Below are 27,947 nucleotides of genomic sequence, written 5' to 3'. Positions count from 1 at the left end.
AACCACTAAGCCACCCAGGCATCCCTGTTTTATGTTATAAAATAAGATTTATTCCACTGATATAAAAGGCTAACTAAGACATTTCAAGCCTGCAGTCAATAGACAAATACTGAGAGAAGGATGACCCAAGGAACATTATCACAGTCGTTCTTTCATTATGGAATCCACATCAGAATACCTACCAGGGCTAAACCCACATGAGATGCAAGTTGTGTGATTGAAATCAGACCCATATCCAGTCCCAACCAGATGACATTTCTAAATATCCTTAATGCTTTCAGAAGGGAAAGAAAAGTAAAACAACACGCAAAAAATCAGCCTACCTTCATAGGAAAAATATCTCAGTGATTTCAGACATCTCATTTGCAACAGTGTATTCTGAAATGTAATGGAATATTAGCTTCAGATCTGAAGGAATAAAAAATTATAAACCAAGCCTAAAAATTAGCTAAGTTTGAAAGACAACTAAAGACAAATTCACCATTAAAACATTTATATGTGCATATCTATCCACCTGAAAAAACACTTAAATTATTTTTAAAAAATGGAAAATGAGTCAGATATGGAATCTTGATAGAGCAGGTTTAGGGAGGAAACATACAATATTTTTAATAAATTAATTTAAAGATATTTATTTTTTATCTACATAGCATGTAGTTGTTGATAAAAAAAATCTGGCATAGAAGTAGAAATACTAATATCTTATCTGAGCATTCTCTGGTGTATTTGGAGATAATGTTGGCCTGAACTAAGATGACATAAATGTGAAAAGAGCGAATGGAGAAAATATTTAAAAGATATAATGTATGATTGAAGCTAATAAAATAATGAGAGAATGAAAGAGAAATGGGAAAATGAAAATGTTTAAGAAACATGTTTCATGGAAAATTTTGTATGTTTTCACAAAATCTTTACACTGAGGTCAAATTTTGTTGGTCTTATTAGCTTTTTTAGAATTATGGCACAAAAATAATTTTGGTATCATAAGATGTTCTGAGACTCCTTATTTGACTTAAAGAGTGGCATCTCTCATTTATGCTGCCCTCGCAGAAAATTTATACTGTTTTTAGTATTCTGAGTAAGGGAGTCCATGACATCGTTATTTTCTAATACAGATATTTTCTTTTTTAACAATAGAATAACAATATAGTTCATAAAATGTTGCGATAAGACCAAACTGTCTTACGCTTAACGGTATTGAAAATAAAAAATAATTTAAACTATCAATCATTACATGTGAAATATTAATATTTGAATAGGATAAAATGAAAATAGACAAAAAGACCAAAGCATCATGATCCAAATGATGTTTAGAGAAATATTTTTCTAATTGATTCTGTGTTCTACCTCCCTTACTTTCACCCCAATCTCCTCAAAGAATGACTTTCTGATTGCCTTGCTAAAAAGCTAAAAACTGCATTTCCCTACCTCCATAGCAGTTTATGTTTCCAATGGAATTTTCAAGAGGCTTGTGCCCCGAACAAATTGAGTGTAGGGTGAGAGTTTGCATATGAGTAACAACTTTCTTTTACGTATTTTATGGAGTCAAGGCAGCTCTTTATAGGTGAGCTTCCTGATTTGGTGGCTTCCTGAGATGCCAACTGTTGTCAGATTGAAACAGAGGCATGTGTCCCTGCTAGTTTAGAGTCTGGTCCTCTAACCATGAGAACAATTTCCCAAGGTTCCTTACATTACTGTACCCAACTTGCTATATTGGTAATACTTGAAAACGTTAGAGCCAGGACTAAGATACAGGTAATAAATCAACACAAGAACTCCCGAAGTTTAACCACCAGTTATCTAGAAGGATTTCATGAAGGACTTCTCATTTTGTTTATGTTCATTTTCTCTGAATTTGGAGTTTCTGTTAGATTTTTGTTGAGTGGTTTATAATCTCCATAAGGATTTTAAGCCACAGTATTTGTTATTCCATTCTTGTTTCTTGCCTTATTAATCTTATAGTGATCCCAATACACCCGAGTCCCCTGATACATAGTCATTCTATTCCCCCCAGCCCCAATCTAATATTGATTTATTCCTTTATAATTTTTACTATTTCAAAGGGAGTTTTAGTAAGGAGAACATTAGACTCGTGATTTTAATCCAAGTTTCTGTTTTTTATGGCTTCCATTTTATCTTGAGAACAACTTTTTATCATTATGACATGTAGTGTAAGATTTATTTTATAAGGATAAGTACTATATTTAGATCATTCAGTATTTGTAGAATTTTATAAGGATAAAAACTATATTTAGATCATTCAGTATTTGCAGAATTTTTGCTTAATATTTGTAGAATTAAGTTTTACATAATTCTGAAGACTTTTTTGTTTTGCTTTGCTACTATTCTGTTGATTGCTCATTTTCACTTTATAACTTTTTTCCCCTTAATTAACTAATTTATTCTTTTAGCATTTTTTATCAGTTTCAGAGGTAGAATATAGTGATTCATCAGTTGCATATAACATCCAGTGCTATTTGTATTACTGAAAATTAGGAATTTATACTTCTCATCTTACACGGAGAACATATATACTGTCCACTTTTTGGCTTTACTACATTTGAAAATTTTATGAATATATACAACTTCCTCAGTAGGGGAAGATTATATGTTGTAATACTGGAGAGGCAGGAAAGAGGCACATGAAAAGCCAAGAAAGAGTGCTCTATCTGATGCTATGTCACTAGGAAAAAAAAAAAGTTTTTAAAATGTTTCTGGGCATTGTATATACAATAGAATATTATTCAGCCATTAGAAAGGGCAGATACCCACCATTTGCTTCGACATGGTGGGAAATGGAGGGTATTATGCTGAGTGAAGTAAGTCAATTGGAGAAGGACAATCATCATATGGTTTCACTCATATGGGGAATATAAGAAATAGTGAAAGAGATTATAAGGGAAAGGAGGAAAAATGAGTGGGAAAAATTAGAGGGGATGATAAAACATGAGCGACTCCTAACTCTGGGAAATGAGCAAAGGGTAGTGGAAGGGGAGGCAGGTGGGGGGATGTGTGACTGGTTGATGGGCACTGAGGAGGGGCACTTGATGGGATGAGCACTGGGTGTTATACTATATTATATATATATAAGACATATATACTATATGTTATACTATATGCTGAACTTCAATAATATATATTATATATATAATATATATAATATATTCTGAGTAAGGGAGTACTTATATTATATATATAATATATTATATATAAATACTTACATATATATGTATATATATATGATATATATAAATAAATTTTTCTGGGCATTAACTAACAGTAGCTTAATTATAATGTTTTAAATTATCTCGTTTAATTCACCCAAGTCATGAGGATGGCAGTGCTGAAGCTCAATTTAACAAATGAAGAATGGAAAGACTGGGTGATGAGTCAAGTGTACACAACAAGAAGTTGAAAGAGCCAGGATTCAACCCAGTATCCATGTGGGACTCCCCCAAGCTACTCGGCCTCTCAATAGAGTAACAGTGAACGATCTAGGAAATGGCTTCTCAGGAGCCATAATTACTCATATCTCTGTTGTTAATCATGTTTTATGGTTAAGACAATCAGTTCTCAGACATCCACATAGGTGAACATATATTTGATATATATTCACTTCATATTTCAAAAGTTTTGCTGGGCTCTTTGATTTTTACATCATATTTCACTTTGCTACTTCTTACATATATTGGAATTTTCCTTTTTTTAGTGAGTTATGATCCTTGAGTCATTTGTCATTATACCATTAATCTAGTGTGTGTTGTTTTGTTGATGTGAAAAATCTTTAACCTAATAATGTATTAGGCAAAAATTATTTACTCAGGTATAGTGTTCTTTTTATTTCCCCTGACATTAACTTAATATTTCATCATACTGAGACTTTGTGTTGTTAATGGAGCAATACTTATCGTGACTTTGGTAATTTTAAACACAATGATATAATCCAAAATGATTATTGTATAAATTAGAAATGAAATTAGATGGCAGGATGATTTGTGTATAAAACTCTAGTGATACACAATTACTCACTCACAATAGGTATGCTTTGTCTTTCTATATATTTATCATCAAGAAATCATCTATATCAACACAGCACATCAGACTTTTAGTATTCAAGTAATTTATGATGCTTAGAATTACATGCATTGGCAGACTATTTTTACAAGTTTAAACAGATGGTTTTATATCAGATATTTTTATGAAGACAGAGAATAAATAGAAATAGAAATAAGTTCTTTATGGCCAAATTGTCTTTCACTGAATTTCTGCAAACTCAAGCATATTGAGTGTATTTCTCTCTGAAGTTCTATTTCATAACTTATAAATGTGTGTATGTCAGTTTCAAAGGCTGCAATTGCATTGCACATTTTAAAAACTTGAACTTTTTTATGATAACCTATTTGTTAACACATTTTGTGTGATTTTTCAGGATAATTATTCTGTTAAAGATAGGTTGCAAGAATTTCCTTGAGGGCGTTGGATTATCTGTGTAAGGCTTACTTTCTATGACTGAATTGAAAATTCTGCTAAGAAATGAATATTTTAAATCTTCTGTCTTCAGTTTTATACAGCAACCAGGTGTAACCTATAAGGAGATTAGACCAGTGAAATGCTATCACAAAATGAGAAAATTTATGGAGGAATACGAAATTATGAAACTTTATATAATTAAACTAGGAAAATTAAGGTCATATCTATGTTATAGTTAAACAGATAACTTTACAAAGTTACAATCTTACTCATCTATGAAATATAAGGATTAAACTAGGGGTGTCTGGGTGGCTCCTTTGGTTAATTGGCCAGCTATTGATTTAGGCTCAGGTCATGATCTCAGGTTCATGGTATTGAGCCCTGCCTTGGGCTCCATGGTCAGGACAGAGTCTGCTGGAGAGTCTCTCTCTCTCTCCCCCTCTGGCCCTCCTCCCTGCTCCTGTTCTCTCTCAATCAAAATAATTACATAAACAAACAAACAAACAAACAAATAAATAAATAAATATCTTTAAAGAATACTTTCCACTTAAAAATTTAAAAAAAAAAATAGGCTAGAAGATATTAAATTATTTTCCAGCTCTAACAATCCATGATTCTTTTTTTTAAAGGTTTTATTATTTATTCATGGGAGACACAGAGAGAGAGAGAGAGAGAGAGAGAGAAACAGAGATGCAGGCAGAGGGAGAAGCAGGATCCATGCAGGGAGCCCAATGTGGGACTCAATCCCAGGTCTCCAGGATCACGCCCTGGGCTAAAGGCAGGTGCTAAACCACTGAGCCACCCAGGGATCCCCATAATCCATGATTCTTAAGGAGCTAATAAGCTTATAGGAAACTTACTTGTTTCTTCGTAAGTATGCACCCTCCCTTATAAAATGCTTCACCAAATGTTTTTAAAATAAGTATTTCATAATATTTCCAAAAACGTGCTTAGATATATTGGTCTCATATAAACATAATTGAAGCATAATGATTAAAAGCTTCATTCATAAAGAGGGTAAGTTTGCAATTAAATAAAAACCCCCATACTTTTATGCAATGTCTACATGAAAATAAGAATAACATAAATAACTTACTGCATGGAAATGCTTTAGCTTTGTATCATCTATTGAGTACTATAAGTTCTTTTATACATCAGTCTGATAAGAAAAATGTAAAGAGAAACACACAAAACATGAGAAAACGTTTGTGTTTTATGTATAATTTCGATTTCTATTAGTATGCAGTCAGAGGGAAATGTCTATGTATGTGCCTGCTTCTGTATTTTTTTGTTTCATATAAGTACAGCGTATCTTTTGAATTATAATAGTTGTTCCCATAAATTCAAAAACTTAACAAACAATTGGCAAAGGAAGATTTTAAGTCACCGTAGATAGCACTGGGACTGAGGGGACATTTTGGGTATGTTACTGGGTTACAGGCCAGGTTATTGTGATAGAAAATATTTTTGTGTTAAAAGCATCAATAATGATGTTTATAGCAGAACCTCAGAAAATGTCTGACTGTGTGTGTAAGACAATGGTAATCCTAGGATTCCAAATAAACTTTCTGAATAAAATTTAAAAAATGTATAATTTACTTACAAATAAACAATAAATATATGTGGATTTTCAGAATTGTTTATTTAGAGAAGAAAAATATAGGTAGTTTAAAAATATTCAGGATTTGAATGATACCATGTATATAGGCATTTATTGGTGATGGAGCACATGACAATTAAACATATTCATTATCTAAAAAAATTGCTCATTATCAAAATGTATGATATATTCTGAAAAAAATATGATGGTAAGCAGAATTACATTCTTGAATATGGAGCACTTTGTAGTTTGAAAAACTTCTAAGGCCTAGGGATATATTGATTTTGGATAAAATATTTGATTAAGGGAATAATATATGCAAATAATTGCATGTTTAGAACATCTCACGTTAACCTCATGTAAAAACGATCTTTATGAAAGCTGACAAAAAAGTAAAACTTGCTGAATACAAATGTCAAATATGAGTTTTAGAGTTTACTCTTGGAAGGCGCCTGAAAAAGAACTATTAACTTATCAAAATCATGATATGCTAATCAAGCAGAATATAATACAGGCTTGCAGTCCATACTGAAATTTGGAAAAGCTGAGAATTGCAGAATATAGTATCTCATAAATCATGGAACCTTCTGCCATTCTTTATCTCTCTCCTAAATTAAAAACAAAATATAATATTCATATTATGGTTAGTGTTATAAATGGGAAATCGGTTTATTGTAGGAAATCAAGGTACATAAATGAATAAGATCATTAGAAACATTATCAAAAACATATAGATATTATATAATAAAATTTCTGAAATTTTGTATTGATTTCCCAAGGACACTAGTGTACTATATCTAAACCATGAATCACACAGGTTCAAGACAATATTAATGATCTTGTAGGATAAATAAGTTAAATTAAAGATATTTATGAAATGGAAAGCCTAATATCTTGCTGCTGATTTGTAATAACATCAGGTCAAGTATATAAAATATGCTGCAGTTAATACAGAGGAATTTCAGAGAGCAACACATTTTAATACCAAGATTCTTCCCAGAAAATTACATCAATGTGGAATCTCTACTGTTAGAGCAGTTAATCCCCAAATTTATACATATTGCATGATATGAATATGTTATAAGGAATAAAAGTATCATCCAAATATATAATGTGACATAAACATTTGTAATGTAAGAATCTTCCATGCCATTGATTTTTTTTTTTTTTTAAATCAAGCCATGCAAGGAACTCTGAGAAGTAGGCCACTGTCTAAGCACAAGAAGAATTGTATATAGTAGAGCTTTAACCAGCACAGCATTTCATTCAAGAAGACTGCTTCAAGACTTCATTTAAAATTATCAGGGGCACATTATCTGGGTACACAAGAAGAAGCAATTATTGGTTTAATTAGCCGGCATTCACCACATCACCCTTTTCTCTTTGTTCGATTGCCAGGCAATTTTCTACAATCATTAAGCAAGGGAACTATAATTCCTCAATGACCTAATCTACAGCTCCTTTTTATCACATTGGAATATTTTAAAGTTATTTATGACTGTCCTCAATAAGAACTAAGTCCATTGGGCAGAAAATACTTCAGGTTTAAAAAATTCAATAGTCATTGCCATATTTTAAATCTTAATTATGTTTGATAATCTATTATGTTTTATTTTGGATAGATATTTGCCATGAAATTAGGCTTAAGAATATTTGATTGAAAGGGAACATAGATGATCTCTTTTACAATTTGTTAAGATTCTGCAGGTGATTCACATATCTTTTACAAGTATACATGTATAAGAGTGAAAATGTGGAATTTAGTTTTTTACAGTGAAGGAACTTTAACCTATAACACTGAAAACAAAAAATATAGGCAAATAGACTTCTAAGAAGTTTTTACAAACTCTTGTAGACAGTCAAGGGAAATTATTTGCCACCATGTTGTTAATTTAGGTGAATTCTTGAAATTCGAATCTTTAAAATGTGTACTTCCTAGTCTGGCATTAGAAAACAAAAGTTAAAAGGCATAAAATTGTTTCCTCAGTGAGGCCACAGTTAGTACAGATGTCTGTGTTGCAAGGACACCCAGTGGAGGATTTAGAAGCAGTAAAAATGATGTTTATATTAAATAATCCATAAAGCAGGGATTGGGTCAACAGCTGTTATGCAGGTAAATTCCCTGGGTGATAAGGGGTCTGGCGCATCTAGCCAGTGCCGTAATTTTTACCTCTTTATGCCTCATGGTCTATGAATATTTTTTACAGTGTCTCTAACACGTAGAGACAATACTCAGACTATTGTCCGAAATCCCATAGTGTTGGAGAAACACAACTCTTGTTACGTCTATCAGCTTTCAGCTGCCAGAATGTTCTTGTTTGAGGATCAACTTTATATCCCAGTAAGTTTTTCTTCTCCCACCACCCCAAATTAAAGACCACATCTCTTTCCAGTCCTATCTACTCTAGAGTCCAGTCTTCAATCACATAGCTTAGAAACCACAATTCTGATCCTGCTAATCATCCTGGAAGTTCAAATCATAGCCCACCTTGCTCATATGATGCTTTATTTTTATTTTTCTTATTTTTAATTTTTTTCATATGATGCTTTATATTTAAGTATCTTTACAGAAGTAATGAGCAGTACTGTGTGGTTTTCTTTGAGTTTTAAACCAGAACAGAATAAAGGATCAGTAAAAGTGAGAAAAGGATAAAAATAGATATACTTCCTCCCCCCCAAAAAGTCAAGTTTTTGCTATAATTAATTATATGATAGCCAAATATAAGTGTTGATGAATACCACTTAGTAATAGCACTGCTAACAATCTATATCAAGGAGTTGTCTAAGTGGTGTGTGATTTTTGCATTTTTAATTACTGAGTAACAAATTATTTCTGTTCTAATATGGTCAAATAATCTAGGAATATATCAAGAGAAATGTGAAAGTCCCCTTTCCAGTGATTTCTCTTCCACTTCCTCCTCTTTTCCCCAGCAGTAATTACTATGAACTTTGGTAGCTGTACATTTTTGCAATCCTGTGTCAATGTGTTATAGATGAAAGGAGAGAAAGAGAAAGAAAGAAAGAAAGAGAAGAAAGAAAGAAAGAAAGAAAGAAAGAAGAAAGAAAGAAAGAAAGAAAGAAAGAAAGAAAGAAAGAAAGAAAGAAAAAGAAGAAAGAAAGAAAGAAAGAAGAAAGAAAGAAAGAAAGAAAGAAAGAAAGAAAGAAAGAAAGAAAGAAAGAAAGAAAGAAAAGAGAAAAAGGGAAAGAGGGAAGAAAGAAAAGGAAGAAAGATGTCAAGGTTTACATGAAAGGGGCTACACATTTTTATCTGTGATATCTTTTAGTATTTGCTTCGGAGAACTTGCTAAATCTGTTTCTGTATAGCCATTGATTTTTAACTGTAAAATCATATTCTATAGATTAGACTTCATATCTATATCTTCAATGTGATCTAATTTTCCCAACTCTCCTATAAAACCAATATTTGGGTTGTTTTCACTGCTTCACTGAATATATTACACCTAATTTTTGGACTGAAATGTAATGAATTATGGAATCTTACAGTACTTAGAGATAGGCTCAAAGATGTTCAGCATTATGTAGGTATTTTACAATATTTTTCCTTTAATTCTTAATTTTCGGTATTAACAGACTATAATTTAGATTTTATTTTTAAATCCTTTGACATTAGTTAAAATTATTCAATTTTTTATTTTTATTTTTGTAATTATTGGATTTCTTAAGTGATTAAAAATATATGCAGTTTGCTGAGTGCTATATAATGTATATGGTTGGGCTTATTAATTGTGAACACATTACATATATTTTAAATTATTCACCTAATTTATATTCCTAGTCTTTTTAAATCTCTAAATATATTTGGAGCATCTTAAAAATACCACTCTATTTTTTTAAATTTATAATTTCCCTTGCATTCTAAACAATTGTTTATTTCATAAATATTTTACCACTTACCATTTTATCATTTTTACTTTAAGTCGTGGCACTTATAAACAGCACTTTTAGTTTGTTTTAACCCATGCCTTTTGATTACTAAGGAATTTATTTTTTTTTTTATTACTACTATGATATTTTATATTTTTCTATTTGGCAAAATCTTGTGGTCTTCCCTACCTCGTCATACATGCATTCCTCCCTTTCTTAATTCTTTAATTTGTCCTTACATTCTTTTAAGTTAGAATGGATTTTCTTGTTTCTTGGTTTCCACCTTTATCGATTCAGTAGCTGCATGTCTCACTTTTGATCTTCTAATTGTCATCCTCAAATTTCTGTTACTCATATTTGGAAAAGCCAGATTGACATCTAGTGTTAGTAAGTATCATTGAAAATTAAATACAATTTTTGAAGATATTTGTCAATTTCTTCTCCTTTACAAAGTTACAGAGAAAACTTTATATACCTTCTGTCTTTGTTTAACCTTTCAGATATTCAGATTTCTCTCTGTGATAAGGGTATAATGCACCTATATAATGAAATTGTTGTCACAACTGATTGAGATGACAGTTGTGCTTATGTTAATCACCTGAAACATGACAGATGGTTAGCAGATGGCATTTCTCTTATTCCAGTTTCTTCTTTATTTTTGAAACCGGTGTCTCTATATTACGATTATAGAGTTATGGATGTTGTTATTTTTCCAAAAAGTCTAGGATTATAATATTTGTATTCTAAAACTCAGTTATGCTCTTCAAAACATTTTTTCACTATTTCTCTACTATGTTGTATGTTAAGCCCATGTAAAGGAGTTATGACACGCCATTGATATTTCATACAGATAACACCAAAATTGTGAATTTTTAATAAGATAATAGCTAACTTGTGTATTAGCACGTAATGCACCAGTATATATTCGAAAAATATTAAGTATAGTAATATTCTTGTTATCATTTAATTACTTGAAATTTTGCTTTAGCACATGGCTTGGTCAGTTTCTGATGGTAAATTCCACCAGATATAGGAGGATATTTGCTCTCTCGTGCTCTAACACTAGGAAGAGGGTTAAAAGTATATTAAGGAAGACTTACGAAGAAAATCAACACAGCAAGAGGCATAGTCATTATTCAAGGCGCAGATATCCTAATCCTAAATAATCAAGGAAAATTACAAGAATAGGAAAAAGAAAAGAGGCAGCCAAGTCAGGAGGAGCATGAGCTGGAAGTAAAAGATCTACTCCTAACATCCAGACAATGGGGTTTCCTTTATGTAAGATTTTCATGTTTGGTGCATGAAAAAGTGATATCCCAAAACATGGAGTTTTGCTGCTCGTTAGGGCTGGAGGTGAGGCTAGCCTATGGGGCATGTGTTCAGAGAGATGAGGTGTTTTGGTGTTGGAAAGAGAGATATTATGAGATATTAATAGCATGCAGATATTAAAATGGAAAATCTCCCAAATGAGAAGAGTTGCTTAAGAACAGGGTATCCCAGTCAGCATAAATGTATACAAATATTATGGTCATGATGTAACACCTCAAATCACTATGGTTTGGGCAAATTTAATGTTATTACACATATATTAGAACATTTCTAAGTTATTGTCTTTCTTGAAAGTATTTTAATTAAAATATCCATATGTTGAACTGTATTTTTTCTTATTTTTCACTCATTCATGTTGATAATTGTATTGCACATTTATATCTTAACTATGTGCCAGCCATAGCATTATACCTATGGGGACTCCCATATTAAATCCCAGCATTATCATGTACTAGATACATGTAAACTGAAGGTTGGCTTTCCTGTACCTACCTCAATTTTTTTTTCCTTTTAAGTAATTATGGTAAGGTTTTAAGGGTCAGGGTGAAAATAAATAAAATAATTTGCCCAGGAACATGTCTGGCACATGTTTGGTTCATAATAAACAATACTTTCCACATTCTCCATTTGCAGGTAAAATCTAATTAGTGTAACAATACGCACACGTTTGATTAGGCAGTTACCATTCAAATATGTGCAAACTTTGAAATCATTTTATTTTCTTGGTCACATATGTCATTTTCTTGACATTGAACCAACCTGCATTTTCCAGACGCAGTCACCTTCTCATAGGCAAGGTCTGGTGTGACATGTTAGCAGACTCTGTCCACAGCCTTATTCACTGGACACCACCTTGACCTCCAAATGCCAGCTGCCGTGCGTTGCCTCCGGGCTGTCATGCCCCTAGATCCCACGTTAAGCCCTGTGCAGCAGGCTCTGCGTGTTGTAGATTTAATATCCCCCAGCCTCCACCCACTGACATACACACACTCAGACAGAAACAATGGGAGCTGGTGTATAAAGACCCCAGTTGTCTTACACATCAGGTGAGATAATTCTGACATGTGTGTTCCTTGTTGTCTCCGGGGGCATCCCCAGGGAGACCAGACTCCAGTAGTCCACACTGGCAGCTGCCTTCAAAATAGTCCCTTCTCATTTCTCCACCCTTCCCTTTTTTATTTTTCAAATAAACTCCTTGTACTGCTTCTGGGGAATAACAAATGGATCATCTCAGCCCAGGCCAGTGACTACAAAGCTTAACCTGGTATTACAATTCCAGTTGCTGTCAAGTGTTTCAATTGCCTCGATAATTCAATATCAAGGCTTTCATTCAAGTGTATTTAGCTCCCTCTCAAAACTGTCACCTGTCTTGCTCTTCAAAGGGTGTGACTCTCTGTCTGGGAATAGGCACCAAAAAGAAGAGTCTGATTACATGATTTGGGACTCATAAAGACAAATAGGGCAGTGCCAGCCTGTGGCTTCAGCCTGATTTAGAGCCAGTCGGGTGGTCTCTACACCGCAGTGTGTGCACAGCGTGTGTGTGACATATTTGGTGTTCTCCAGCAGTACTACCACGCAGCTGGTTCTTTATTGCTCAGGACTCCAAAGTGGCAGCTGTGTCTCCCGTTGCCTCTTACCTGAAGCACACCAGCACACAACTGACCCCTTCCCTGCTGGGGACACTGCACCATTTCTGCCCATCATTGACTCTCACAGTCCTTCAAAGAGTCTCAGGAAATGGAGGGGGGCCTCTTCTGCTTCTCTGAGTGCCTATCGTTGTCATTTGGCCTGCGTGTGCTGGCTATTCCAGTGAATCTTTCATCTTCTGATATTTCTATTTGAAAAGAAACAAGCTCTGGTCTTTTTTCCCCCTCTAAATCTAACTCTAAACTCTGAAGGACACATGTATCCTCTCCCTACTTTCAAAGCCAACTCCAAGAGGATGATAGGGTTGGGAAGTGGGGGGGGATGTTCACAAATTCAGCTCTTTTGTGTAAATGACTCCTATCCATTCTGAATCATTGTTCTTTTGCATAGACAAGTTTGCATGGAATGGCATTTATGATCCCCTGGGACATAGCCACCTAGGAGCTCCACAGTGCAATATCTAAAAGCACAGCCAGTGTTGCATTAATTTACAATGTGAGAGGAACATTCTTATTTTGAGTTTGGAACTATTTCTTAGAAAGCCTTGTTATTTTGGGAGCCATTTGAAGTCATTTTGATGAAATCACAAACACACATCTATGATGCTTATATACATACATTTATTTATATTAAGTTTATATTAAGTTAGCAACAAGCAATTAAAAGTCAGTGTATTAATGCACACAAATATATCAATGTAATTCATTGATTATGGGAGTAGTTAAAGTAAGATTAGGGACAAGAAGTTATTTGTTGCAATTGGTTATCTTATTTAGACAGTGCCCATCATGCTTTACAAGGTCTTGTACCTGCCGGCCTCGGTCACCTCACCTCTGACATCTCCTAATTGGATAACACTCCCCAGCCACGCTGTTCCTCTGTCACTGAAAAGAGCAAGATTCATTCTTCTTTTGCACAGGCTATTCCCAAGGCAAGATTTTGAATACGCTGTTCCCTGTACCTGTAATATTCTCCCAGGATGTCTAAATAAATTCCCAACAGTCTTCTCTTCCTCATCCATTAAACCTGCTTAATATTGAAGCACAATCAATATCATTTCCCACTATTTATCTCACAGCACTTATTATAAGCAAAATTTCATGCAAGTATTTGCTTGTTTATTGTATTGGTCCTCTCAGGAGATTATAAATTCTATTTGCTGAATTCCTAGTGTCTAGACCAGTGTTTGATACATAATGGAGCTCAATAAATATTTGATAAATAGACAAAAGTATAAATGAAGAAAACTTGAGCTACAAGTCTTGTCAGAATTGGTTTTTGCCTTGCTTAAGTTTTTCTTTAGAACTGCTTAAGGTTATCGTTGTTTTGCTTTATGTGTCACTATAAGCACGTACAAAAAGATTAGAAACTGAACAGATTAACGTTCTTAAAGAAACAATAATGGAAGCAACATTATGCATTTTAATAAACATTTAAGGAGAAATGTATACACTTTCCACTAGGCCTATTGTGCGAATGAAATAAAAACTTACAATTTAAAATAGTGAGTGCTAATTGAGATTGATCATCAAAATCTCTGTATTTTATAATGATTTTGAACTGGGATGGCTGTGAAAATACAAATCTTTATCTTCCAAAATGTCTAAATAACCACTACTTATTATATAGAGTTAATAGTTGCCCTACATATATAAATTCAGCTTAAATTTAAACCTGAAGAAAAATACGTTTGCTTAATTTTCTGGGTTATTAAAGTAAAACTAATTTGTTAGAATTAAGCCAAATCTAGCTTTAAGCATTTCACGCTACCACTCAGAAAATAACGAAATGTAATGAATTTTACTTGAGCAACTTATTATCTGTGAAGGCATTTAGAGTTTGTCTAAATTGACTGGGAATAGAAGCAAATTTTTCTCTCTTTGTCCACCGCCTGTATATAGTGTTCAAGGTGGTAGATGAAAGGCCTGAATTGCTTTGGTATTTATTCCTTTTTGTCATGTATCACGAGGAATCATTTATCATACAATGTGTAGGGACAAATAAGTACATCTCTGGATGTAAAAATCTATTCAATGAAATGATTTCCTAGAAACTAGTATTCTTCTCATTCATTCAACAGATTTTAATTGGTCCCCAGTGATATCTGGCAATCTTCTAGGACCTGAGACAAAGCAGTGACTAAAACAGACAAAAATCTCTCATGGAGCTGACAATTTAGAGGGGAGATCAAACAAATATGTAGTGTTAAATAATGATGAATGTAAGGGAGAAATTATAAAGCAAAGGAGCCATCTCTGAATTGTTGGGGAGATGAAATTATGGATAGGGTGATTTGGCAGATGAAGAACATGAAATGATCAGAACTTCAGACTGCATTGATCTGGGTTGCAAATGAAAAATCTGTCATTGATGATCAACTCAAATATCTTTCAGCTCAAAAGCATAGATAGAATTATCATTCAGCTTTTAAATCTATTAAGTGCAAGACAATACACTTATGGAAAATAATTAGTATAATAGTTTCATGACTGTGGTTTCTCTCTGTCTACTGTCTACTGCTAACATTAAGGATTCGGAAAATAAAAGACTTTTTTGTAAGAATGACTATCTTCCCAATCCAGTGCAGCATTCCCAAAAGACATTTTATGCAACGCTAACATCTCATGCATGTATGTTTTGTGATTAAGAGGGTCTACATAAATCCACAATTTTTATTTTATAATTTACACATGTCTATATGTGCTACATAACATAATTAATACATCCATATTAATGTGTGGAAATACGTTTTTGAAATTCACTAAATAAGATAACTGATTGCCAAGCAGCTATCATATTCTGTCTAAGTGATCTCTTTAGCAATAAGCTTTAAATGTTATGGACTTTGCCTAAAATAATCAACATACTATGTATCCTATCTAGTCAGTAATGCATTAAACGACATCGTGTTGTATTAGTTAAATTTTGATAATTTCTTGTACCCACTGTAGAACCTTTTCCTGTTTATTTTAAGCCCTGGCTTTTAAACTTCATTTTGTTTTTCTTAGAGGTTCTAGTAATGCAATATAATTTGAAAAGGGCCACAGTTCACAAAAAGAGTAGAGTTCAAAAGGAAAGCTACTATATATATTTTTTTCAGTAAATAATGTTTATTAAATATTCCACTGGCAAGCAAAAAAATATTATTTTGAAGAACATGTGGCAATCAGAAACCTGCATATATAGAGAGTTATCGATGTGCCTGTATAAGATGCAAAAGTTTCAGATGGGTAATGATGGGTCTCTATTCAAAACTTTGAGTTTAAGTCATTAATTCCTACCCTTAAGTTGTTAATTCCTACCCAAATGATATTTCTATCTATGCTTTTGAGCTGAAAGATATTTGAGTTGATCAACAATGACACATTATCATTTGCAACCTAGATCAATGCAGTCTCACTCATCAATTCATTCATTCATCAATTCCTCACTCATCATTCATTCATTGATTCATTCATTAACTATTTACTGAACATATGCCTCATGACCTGAAACCATGTGAGCTTCTAGAAATATGACCAGTAACAATATGAACATGGTCTCTGTCACAAAATGCTGGTACTAAATATTAAGTGTAAAACTTGATTCTAGCCACTTACTCCTGTTACATGAGAAATAGTTCTGTACTTTTAATTGATCTACACCAAGACAAAGATAAGAGAGAAGGACAGGGCGCTAGAATGATGAGGGGGTGAAAACGAAGACATGAAGTCTGGTTGAAGGACTCAAACGTTAGCTGCCATGATTCAAATGATCCTTGACTCCATTTCTCCATTAACTTTTATCAATCAATCACTAAGTGTGTATTTGCACTCTCCAGATTTTCTTTCACTGGAACGTATTTATACAGATTTAGGATTAACTTGTTTGACTTACAGTTAAGTTAACAGTTAACAGACTACAGAGGCAAAAGGTACAAAGCTAGAAGATAAATAATTTTGTGTACCTGTATATGGTCAAGAATATTGTAAGGTTTTTCTCTTGTTCTGTATCACATTTTTTATAGAAAAAAATCATTTTTCCTGTAAGAACAGGCTACAGAGGTGCAGCAGTTCATATAGAAAATCAATCTGTTACATATCCTAGAACATCAATTATAAATATAAAATTATGACAATGTTTAAAAATAAAGATATTTAAACTTGAACAAAACGTTATGATTGGGGGAGGTGGTTACATGCAGGATATTTTCTTGAATCCTTAGAGAATCCTTTGCTATAAGAAGACTTGTTCTAGGTTAAAGAACTAATAAATGATAAATAGTGGTGAATTCTTTCTTGATCCATATCAACAAACTTTCCTTGAGTTTCTCACCTATTCTTCCAATTAGTTTGCAAACTTCTGACCCTGGTACCTAAAGTTCCAACCATACCACTCATTAACATGATCAAAATAAAGCCTTTTAGACCTGGTTATACTTCTTTGCAAATGTGTCCTTGGCATAGAAATCTCTACGATTAGAGAAGAGCTATTTAATTAGAATTGTTGGTGATATATAACATTTCCTATTGTATAAGAATAAATAAAAGTTATTTAATCATAAATCATAAAATCTCAGGGTTTGATGGACATAAAGGTCATCTCATCCAATCATCCAGTAAGACTTAAGACGTATGTGCAAGTAAATCCAAGTTATATTAACATACTTGCCCTTTTAAGAAATAACATGTTTTTATTTGACAAGAAACTGTTTAACCTTTACCAGAAAAAGTAGATGGTTTAAACAAAAATTTTTCATAAATTAAATTAATATTGCTCCAGGAAGAAAGATTAGTATTTATAAGTAATAAATAAAATGAAACATTTATCATTTGTCTATTATATTTGGGAAACTGTTCAGCAGTTGGACTCTTATACGCATGCAAAATTCACTCTTGCCTTTCCCCTGACATTTACTCTCCAATGATATATGTCAGAGCAAGATCTGAGCCTACCATGGAACTTAGACATCTGTAGACTGGTGAAATATGTGAAATATACAAAGTTTCTCTTACCCAGTTTGTTTCCATTTTTTTCTCCCCATCAGTATATTTCAAGTTGTACAATGTTTTGTTTTTTTGTATTTATTTTTATTTTTATCTTTTGTACAATGTTTTAAAACTTATTCTGGAGCTTGATCTAACTCACTCTATCTGTTCATCTCCCTTGAGACATTAACTACCTGACTAACACCTTCTCTTTACTTTCAAAATCAGCAAATTCCTAACTTAAGCTAATGTGAAGTACTCTGTTCAATTTTTTAAAATGGGTGCACTACCCTTTCCTCCTTCTGGTTAATTTTGTGCCTTTAGGGGGTGTCTTTCTGTATTTGTCATTTTAAAAAAATGCTGTGAAATTTAGCTGGGAGTGACGTGGGTAGTAACATTTAGACTTGGTTGGGCCATTTTAGGATTCTTCAAATCAGATAGGTAACTTTCATCTACTCCTTTGTTGTCATAATTACAACATAGGTTTGATGAGGGCATTTAGTTCTATGAAGGGTGTGATCCCAGGGTCCTGGGATCGAGTCCTGAGTCAGGCTCCCTGCAGGGACCCTGCTTCTCCCTCTGCCTGTGTCTCTGCCTCTCTGTGGGTCTCTCATGAATAAATAAAATCTTTAAAAAAAATTCTGTCAAGCCTGCTTTTAGTGGGGGTGTTTGAAAGCTACTGTCTTGTGGAAAACTTAAACATTTAGATTCATTATGGCATCCCATAATCACCTGGGTGCTGTATCATATGTAACTTTGTAATTATTTTGAAAGTTTGCTTTGTATTACATTTTATCCTTTTTAATGATATTGTTAGAAGCTCTGAACATAAGTAGCTTTTTATTGTGATCACTTTATTCAATTCACAGGTTTATACATTTTTCTGTGTGATTTAATTTTATATTAATATGCTATAGATACATGATTTTTATTCAGTTTATAAAGTAGACTTTGCCAAATATATTGACTTTGATTTAATTTATTATATTCCTGATTAGAAAGGTTATATGGGCAGTGTATAATTTGTATAAATTAGTGGATCATGATTTAAGTTCTGTAGAGATTTTATTAAATCTATTGTGTATAGACCTTAATTCAATATTTGATATAGAAAGTAATAGAGATTTCAGTAGTTAACATATTCATGAGAGTACATATTAATGAGATGACTTATATATATATCAGTAATAACAACTGTATTTAAATAGAAAAATCGCCCTCAGAGAAAATAATCTCTTTATATTATACCTTGTATTACAAATATATTTTGATATCTTCACAGTATTTATCACAGAGATTTGCATTGTAGTAAGGACCTCAGAGATTTGGTTCAATATGAATAATCATATTGCTTCTCAGATATCATTTTTTAAAATTCATCTAAGAAAAGAATTCAATAGCAACTGTTTTCTCAGAACATTTATTTGTCATTTTTTTTCATTTTGAAGATGACCAAAAACTACCTGTAGAAATTTTAAAAACTTTTTGAAATTTATTATTAAAATGTAGTTGACCCAAAAAAAATGTAGTTGACATAGAAATCTTTTAATCATTACTGTGAACCTCAAAATAAGTAAGGATCCAGCCACTATTGTTGAGGTTAGATGTCATATGATTTTGAAATTCCTTGACACATTATTCTCTGCTCTCAAACAAATAAAACATTCTATATATGCTACATCCTTCCAGGGATTTTGTTGTTGTTGTTGTTGCTAAAAGTTGGCACCTATACTAATCATGTTACTGAAGAATTTTGCGATAGTTGGAAAAATAGGGCACTAGGTATTTAAAATACAAACATTTTTTGCTTTTCCCACAATGCCAATTGAAAGCTGAGTTCTTGGTAGCATATTGAATTACTAGAAGAAATGGGTGATCTGAGGACACTCATTAATGGATTAATAAATGAATGAGGGTATATGGCACATGAGATAGTCCTTGAAACTTCTGTTTTGACTATTACAGGAATCCTGATTCACTAGAACACTTTCAAATGAAGTGGTAATGCAGATGTCAGAGAGAAGCTTCTAGTCTATATCAGTCAGGGTTCAACAGAGAAGCAGAGCCAGTAAAATTGCATTATATGTACACATTAGATAAATAGATTGATATATTTAATTATGTATTTATATATAAAATTATATATCTGTATGGGGTGTATTACAGGGAAGTGGTTTATACAGTTGTAGGGCTGGTGACTGAGTAGGACAGAAGTCTATAGGGCAGATCCTCAGGAAGGGATGATCAGGAACAGAATGCAACCCCACAGAAATAAGCCAGGGCTGTGGTACGCAATGGGATTTTCTTTCCCCCAAAAAGCCTCAGCCCAGTATTTAAGACCTTCTAATCAATTAAGTCAGACCCACCAAAGATAACATCCCTATTTAAGGTGAACTGATTAGAGACTTGAATAAATCTGCAAAATCCCCTACAGGAGCACTTACATTAGGGTTTGAGTACTTTGGAACAATAACCTAACCAAGTGAATACATCATGAAGCAACGTAATGCTCATCAAAGAGCCCGTTCATTATACTTGACTTGATGTCCAATTTTTAACCTATAGGAATGTGGAAGACAATTAGTGAATTTTGCTCTTTTGGAAGAAATGGGTAACACTTCTAATGACTGCTCTGAATTCTCGCCTTCTCTCTTTTTGGATAGTTAGATCAAACATGGACCTAGAGATTTTGGAGTGATATAGCAATGTAATATTTTAAATTGTCAAGTCTCATTTTTTTTTCTTCCTGGTCATGGAGTGCATTTTCCCTGTAGCTCAACCGTCATTGTACTAAAGCACAAGAGTGATAAATGGATGGACTTAAGGACTAGAGCATTTAGGATACACAGACTAAACCACGTAGGACACAAAGAAATGTCAGTAAGTGACGTGTGATAATCACTCTGAGTTAATTTGGAACAGGTTATACCTGTGTAACTGTATAAGTCTAGTGAGGACAGAGCTAGAAAATAAGCCCTTACACCTACTTATGAGCAGATCAAGAAACAGAAACAAACAAACAAATATTACAACTGAATATATGTTTCTGAAACTATTTTCAGAATCAGGAGGGTTTTTGTTTTGTTTTGGGTTTTGTTTTTTTTGTTTTTTTTTTTTTCCTGAAGTGCAAAGCTCCAAAGAGTAAAAAAAAAATTAAAAAAATACAGCATGAAAGAAAAGTTATGTCTGGACATAAAATATGAAATATGAAAAAAAAACCCACAAGTCAAAAAAGTACTTATTGATAAGCTAGTAAAATACAACATCCAGTAATTCTGGCTACCTTAGGTAAACACATAATTCACTTGGTGAGTATCACAGCGTCTCAGATGGATAATAGTTTGCAGGTATGAGCTTTAAAAATGCTCCAAAATCTGGGCAGCAAGTACCATATCATAGGCCAGGCACAGAAACATTTTCTCACAGTTTATATCATCCATCCCTTTCTTCACTGAGTCCTAACATATGTGTGAGTATGTGGGAGAGGGTGATTCTGAGAAACAGCAGATGGGCTGAGCACAATAACACATCAGGTCCTTAAGCAGTGGGAGTGGGGTTGTGGGGGGATCTGGTCCCTTATGCTTTGGATGATAGACCACTCCTGCTCCATGATCACACACATACAGAAAATTAGTCTTGGGATGGGGGTAGGTAGGAGAGTTTAGGGACTTGACACTCACTATAGGAGATAATAAAAAAAATTGAGGGAGTAATTAAGGGGAGAGTTCAAATTTATTGTGTCTAAATCTGTTTTATTTCTTAAAACGCCAAGAGGCTGAGAATAGAATGCATGTTTCTGGGTGGAGCTTAATCAACCTAATAATGTTACTTGTGATAATCGCAGTTGCCTTTGAAAAATGGAAAATTGTCCTCTAGGTATAAAGTATTAAAATTATTATAAATGATTGAAGGAGAAGTGATTCACTACTGAGGGAATTAACATGTGTCTAATTTACTAGCCTTAATAAGTAAAAATAAACTATTATTGACTATCATTTAGTTTTATGAGGTAGCAATATATTTCCTAAATAAGTAATTTTAACTGATACTCAGATATATAGTATTTAATGCTGCAGAAGAAACATATATTAATGGTCTCATGAAGAATAAATATTAAACAGTAACTAGGTAGAACTTTAAAAAAGTACTTTAGGTAAATTTGTGAGTAATAACAAATGATATAAATATTTATAAAATTTCTTTAACATCATCTTCTGTAAAAATATCTGTTCTCAAGTTTTAGAGTGAAATACTGGACATAAAGTCTTAAGAATTTCAAACACAACACTAAAAAGTGGTATTTTTGACAATTGGTTTTACTACAAAAAGAAGGAATGGATTTAGTTTATAAAAATGCTGAAAACTATATTAGCATTTTTTGAAAAAGCTATTAAAATGGAATTAGGGAAAAATAACAGGGTTTGGAAAGATGTTTTATCTTATTCAAATCTAGTACTCATTCCTTTGTTTAAAGATTGTGACTAGTTAAGGTATCTGAACATTTTCAAGTTATTTAATACTTAAGACCAAAACTTTAAGTCTCATTGTTCTTCTTATGTGTGCAATTGAATGTAAACTTTAGCTTAATATATGAGTCAAATTACTGATATGACCCTATGCCTTAACCCCCGCTGTTATGAGTGGAAAACCAGGTATGCCTTCAACATAAAAATAAATTTAAAATGCAGTGATTATTTCTCATTTATGGAAAGAAAAGGTATTTTTTTTTCTGTTTTCTCCTGAAATTAAGTTGCATTTTGGAGTTTAGCATAGGGCGAAGAATCATTTTTATCCCTTGTTTATTATTTACTACAAAATAGAAATGAGGTGTGATTTATTCACTACATTAGATACAGCTTTACTGTTCTCAAAACTTGATAAATTACTAAATAAATGAAGATGTCCTAAAGCTGATCATAACCTGCTATTAAGGCATACTTAAAATAGATAATACCCCGCTGGTTCTCATGGGCATCAACATATTTCTAGTAATTCAGAGTAAGAGATTTAGTTGAATTGCTAATTGCATGCATGAAACTAGGTCATATAATTTGCCAGTGAATTAATTATATAAATACAAGTGAGTTGTGCCACACTTTGTATTTTAGCAAGTTAGCCCCTTGGTCATGATAGTTTGCACCTTAAAAGAATATTTTGTGTTTTACTCAGAGGAAGATTTGCCAAAACCATTCATATTATTTTTTAGTACAAAATTGTAAAAGGTAATTTTTTTACATTTACAATATATAGTTCTTCCTTTACCTTTTTAAAGATACTACAGAATTGAAATGCAAAAGTTAAAGTTAACTCTTAATCCTGGAGACAAAATGATATCACTATGAGAGATGGAGAAGTGATGTTGCAAATTATTTTAAGATGGTTTTAAGGCTGAGAGATATTATTATTATAAACCACTTTTCACCTTCAATTTGAGAAATAAATTCAATATATGTATGGTAAAAGATAGTTACACTTACCAAAAATAAATAAATAAAAAATTATTCAGAACCATATGAAAGTCTGTGCTATCTGGTCTTTGAGTCATGCTCTGGAAGTACATTATTTCCACATGAATTCCAATTTCACATTTCCTAGTGTAAGAATGTGTAATATTTTATTTTATCCAGAGTAAATTTCATTTTGGTAAAAATGTCATTGAATATGTATTTTTATAAAATGTCTATTTAAATTTTATTCTTTTTAAAGTATTTGAAAGATATAAAAACAATGAATACACAAATTTAAGTTTTCATGATGTGATTATGTATTTTTCTTTTGGAATCATTATTTACTTTATAAATATAATCATAATAAAAGTACTAAAAAATGTAAATGTGTGAAGGAGATTTGAACACTCAGATATTTAAGGATTTTCTGAAATATAATTCAATTCCTCTGGACTCATTGACAAACATGGGAAAAGGGAATTTAAGAATACATGTATCTATCCCACAAAAGATAAGTGATTCTCAGAGTACTGATCAGTTTACTATTTTTAATAATTAAATTAAAGGTAGATATATAGTAGTCAAAACATAATTATTGATTTTTGTATATTAATGTAAATTACTACTATGTGTATTTTAGTAGCTGGCAATCTATGTACCTCATGTAATCTAATTTAAACTATGTAAATTATTATCTACAGGTAATACCAAACTTGTTTTACACACACACACACACACACACACACACACACACGTATTTTGCCTGAATTTTTATAGAGCACATACTGTAAGTGAACTTTAAGGTGTCTTTTGCATACAATCTATACATCTCTTCTTTTTCCACATTTCATACAGATTAACATTATGACAATGTTGTTATATTATTCACCTGCGATATCCAGAATAATGATTGGTAGGAGTTGGTGGAAATTTACAAATAAAATTATTATTGAACCATATATATATATATATATATGAAAGTATTAACACATCACTTTCTAGCTTGCATATAAAACTGAAAAATCAAGACATTCAATATCTTAAGATCAAAAATAATTTCACAGGAAAACTACTTCACTAGGTTTTCCATTACCCGGCATTCATTACAAACTTTATATCAGGACTATTCTTGATAAGGTCTGAGGTATTACAGATATCGGGGCAAATCTGAGAAGAAAAATATTATTATTTAAAGGTAGACTATAAGTAAAGTTATGGCAGACTGTAAAATAAAATATATAGATATATATGTATATAAAGTTCTTAAAGCATTTTTTTCAATCACAAAATTATATTAAGAAACCAAATCATACTTGGTGGATGGCTCTTATTTGTGACTTAAGAACATTGAGAGTTTAAGTGTGATTATATCACATACACTGGTGTTTAATTTATATCACTAATTTTCCATATACTCCTGGACAAATCAACTAATAATTCTGATTCTTGATATTTTGTTTCATAAAACGGTTTAAAAATTATTATTATATTTCTCATAGTAAATTATGAGTAATATAAATTTACTGAATTTTATGAAGATGTAATACAATAGGGAATATAAAAACACTTTTTTAAATAGTCTACTTTCCATTTTTACAATAGTAACAACCACAAAATTGTTCACCACTGTTGATAATATTATTTGCTTTCTTGTGCCTTCTCTCTCATTTCACCCACTAGTTAGTAATTTAAAAATCAAACGGGCAAGACAATTCCAATCGCACAGTTTCCTTTGAAAAAATCTTATGGACAATTTTTGTTTAGAATTATTGTCCGCATAAATAGCTCTGATTTGGAACTGAAAACTGCTAATTTTAAACTCCTATTTTTAGGAGTCTTCCAGAAGCTGATTTAGTAAATAGTTCTACAAGAATTGTATTAATTAACTTGGATGAATAAAATATCCATTTTTCAAAAATTGGTTCTGACAGAAACATCATGGTCCAGATATTCTTGGATAGTAGCAGCGGCGATGATGAGGATGATGATAAAGAAAGAAATAGTTACCATTTTCTTGGAAGTTTAGGAAGAGACAGTTTCTATATTGTGTTCTTAATGTTTTTTAGTTCTTTGGATTTTCTTACCTAGTCTGCAATTGATACAGCTCTAGATCCAAAACAATAAACTGATGCTCAGAAAGTTTAGAAAGTATGTGAAAATACACAGCTATGGGTGCCAAACACACAGTTTAAGCGATGATTATTTTTAACTCAAGAGTTTATGCTATTTCCACTCTATCACATAGCCTTAATCTTGTGAATTAGTAGGATGAATTATGAAAATTATGTGATACCTAATGAAGTTCAGAATTAGCATTAATACAATAGCTTTTAATCTGCAGAGAAAGTATTAAACAGATAAATTTGTAAATCTTGATCACATAGCTAGCTAAAATATCTTAGTATTGTAAGCATTATCTATAATTGAAAAAAACATATACACACACAAATATTTCTTTCATTACTAAAGTAACTTACTGCTAAAGATAGTAGAGGTTACTACTGAAGATTCTTAACACTTCCAAATCCACGTTATCAGCAGTGACCCTCATAACCAGAAATCCATCATTCTCCCTCTTGGATGCCCTTGTGGGCTCAGAATTGATGGCCTGCTACAGATTACTGTGAATGTTTCCTCTCCTGCTATTTTAGGCCTTTTTCTATATAGTTCCTTTCAGAATATAAAATAAATGGATGGAACAGTACCAGAGTGATCTTTTAGATATTATATCAGCTCACAACCTTCGACAGGAAACATTTGGAAAATAGAAACTCCATATCTTGGTCTGTAGCCAGTGCAATAGTTTGACCTGATATACCTAAAACAAGCATGGTTTGTTTATTCCTCTTGCTCAAAATAGTCCGCGTTCAGCTCTGAATTATGTGGATAGACCACCCAAGAACCCATGTATGATCTGACCCTGTCTTTCTCTCCTCTCTCAGAATTTACCACTTTCTCCTATGCTCTCACCTGCCAGCCACACTCAGTTATCAATGACTTTGGAACATAATCAGGTTAATTCTGCTCTCATTACATTCTGGTAGTTATATATTCTTATATTTTTCTCTCTCGGATTTTATTTTATTTTTTAAAAAGATTTTATATACTTATTTGAGAGGGAAAGAGAGAGAGCTATCATGAGCAAGGGAGAGGGAGAGGGAGAAGCAGACTCTCCAATGATCTGGGAACTCACATTGGAGCTATCCTGAGATCATGACTCCAGCCAAAGGCAGATGCTTCACCAACTGAGCCACCCAGGGGCCCCTGTCCCAGATTTTATAATGGCTTTCTCCTCATATCCCCTTGTGGCTGTCTCTGTTAAAATAAAATCTCCCAAAGATGTTTTTCTTGGCAATCATTTTTAAGAGTTCCTGTCCTATCACTCACTGTTGCTTACTCTGCTTCATTTTCTTCCTGGCACATGAGTTTCATTATATTTTTAGTAGCTTATTTGTAGCTTCATTCATTATAACATGAGCAAGCCCTATGAGGGAGCATATCTTTCTTACTCATTTCTGTATCTCAAGAACTGAGGCATGTTCTACAAGGAGCTAACCAAAAATGTTTTAAATTAGTGAGTAATGGGTACTCTGGCAAAAAAAAAAAAAAAAAAAAAAAAGTCATTAACTTCCTGTTTTATTCTGCTAGCTAAATTGCAGATACACATTTCTAGAATTAATTTTGACACTGGCTTTAATAACACCTTCTCAATTTTCTTTTCTTTTAATTTTGTGCTTTATAGCTGTGGTTATAATCAAGTTCTATTTAATGCTGTGGCTATAATCAAGTATTATTTAAATACTATTTCTCTTGAAATTAAGAAATATTTTCTTTTGGGAAGCTTAATACATATTAAAAATAGTCTTAAAAACAATTCTTAATAATTAGGTCATGCAAAATGGATAACAAGTATGCTGGACTACTACATTTTTTTTTAAATGATGGATGTTTCTCAAATATCTATAATTTTTTTTTGCTTAATTTAGTTTGTAACACTTTTTAAGATGATCTTTACAATTTAATTTATGATTCTTTAAAATTATATAGCATTTTTGGGGGCAGCCCCGGGTGGCTCAGTGGTTTAGCGCCGCCTTCGGCCCAGGGCATGATCCTGGAGTCCTGGGATCGAGTCTCATGTCAGGCTCCCTGCATGGAGCCTGCTTCTCCCTCTGCCTGTGTCTCTGCCTCTTTCTCTCTCTCTCTCTCTCTCTCTCTCTCTCTGTGTCTCTCATGAATGAATAAATAAAATATTTAAAAAATAAAAATAAAAAATAAAACTATATGACATTTCTGTTTTAAACAATGGCAAAAATAAAGTATCTGAGAAAATCTTCCACAACAAAACACCTGAAATTGCTGCATGAATATAACAAATATTATTTCAATTTAATCGTTATAAATAAAATTCCCAAGGCTCAAAAAAGACCAAGATATAAAAACTTGAGTGGATGAGCAAGAAAGGAGCCTCCAGGTAGTAGCCACTTTTGCAAGACCCAACCCCTTAAGTATTTATTTTTGAATATTTTTTATTGGAGTTTGATTTCCCAACATGTAGTATAACACCCAGTGCTCATCCCGTCAAGTGCCCCCTCAGTGCCCGTC

Source organism: Vulpes vulpes, chromosome 4 (genome assembly GCF_048418805.1).
Source record: "Vulpes vulpes isolate BD-2025 chromosome 4, VulVul3, whole genome shotgun sequence".
NCBI lineage: Eukaryota > Metazoa > Chordata > Mammalia > Carnivora > Canidae > Vulpes > Vulpes vulpes.
Note: the sequence above shows the minus strand (reverse complement) of the source record.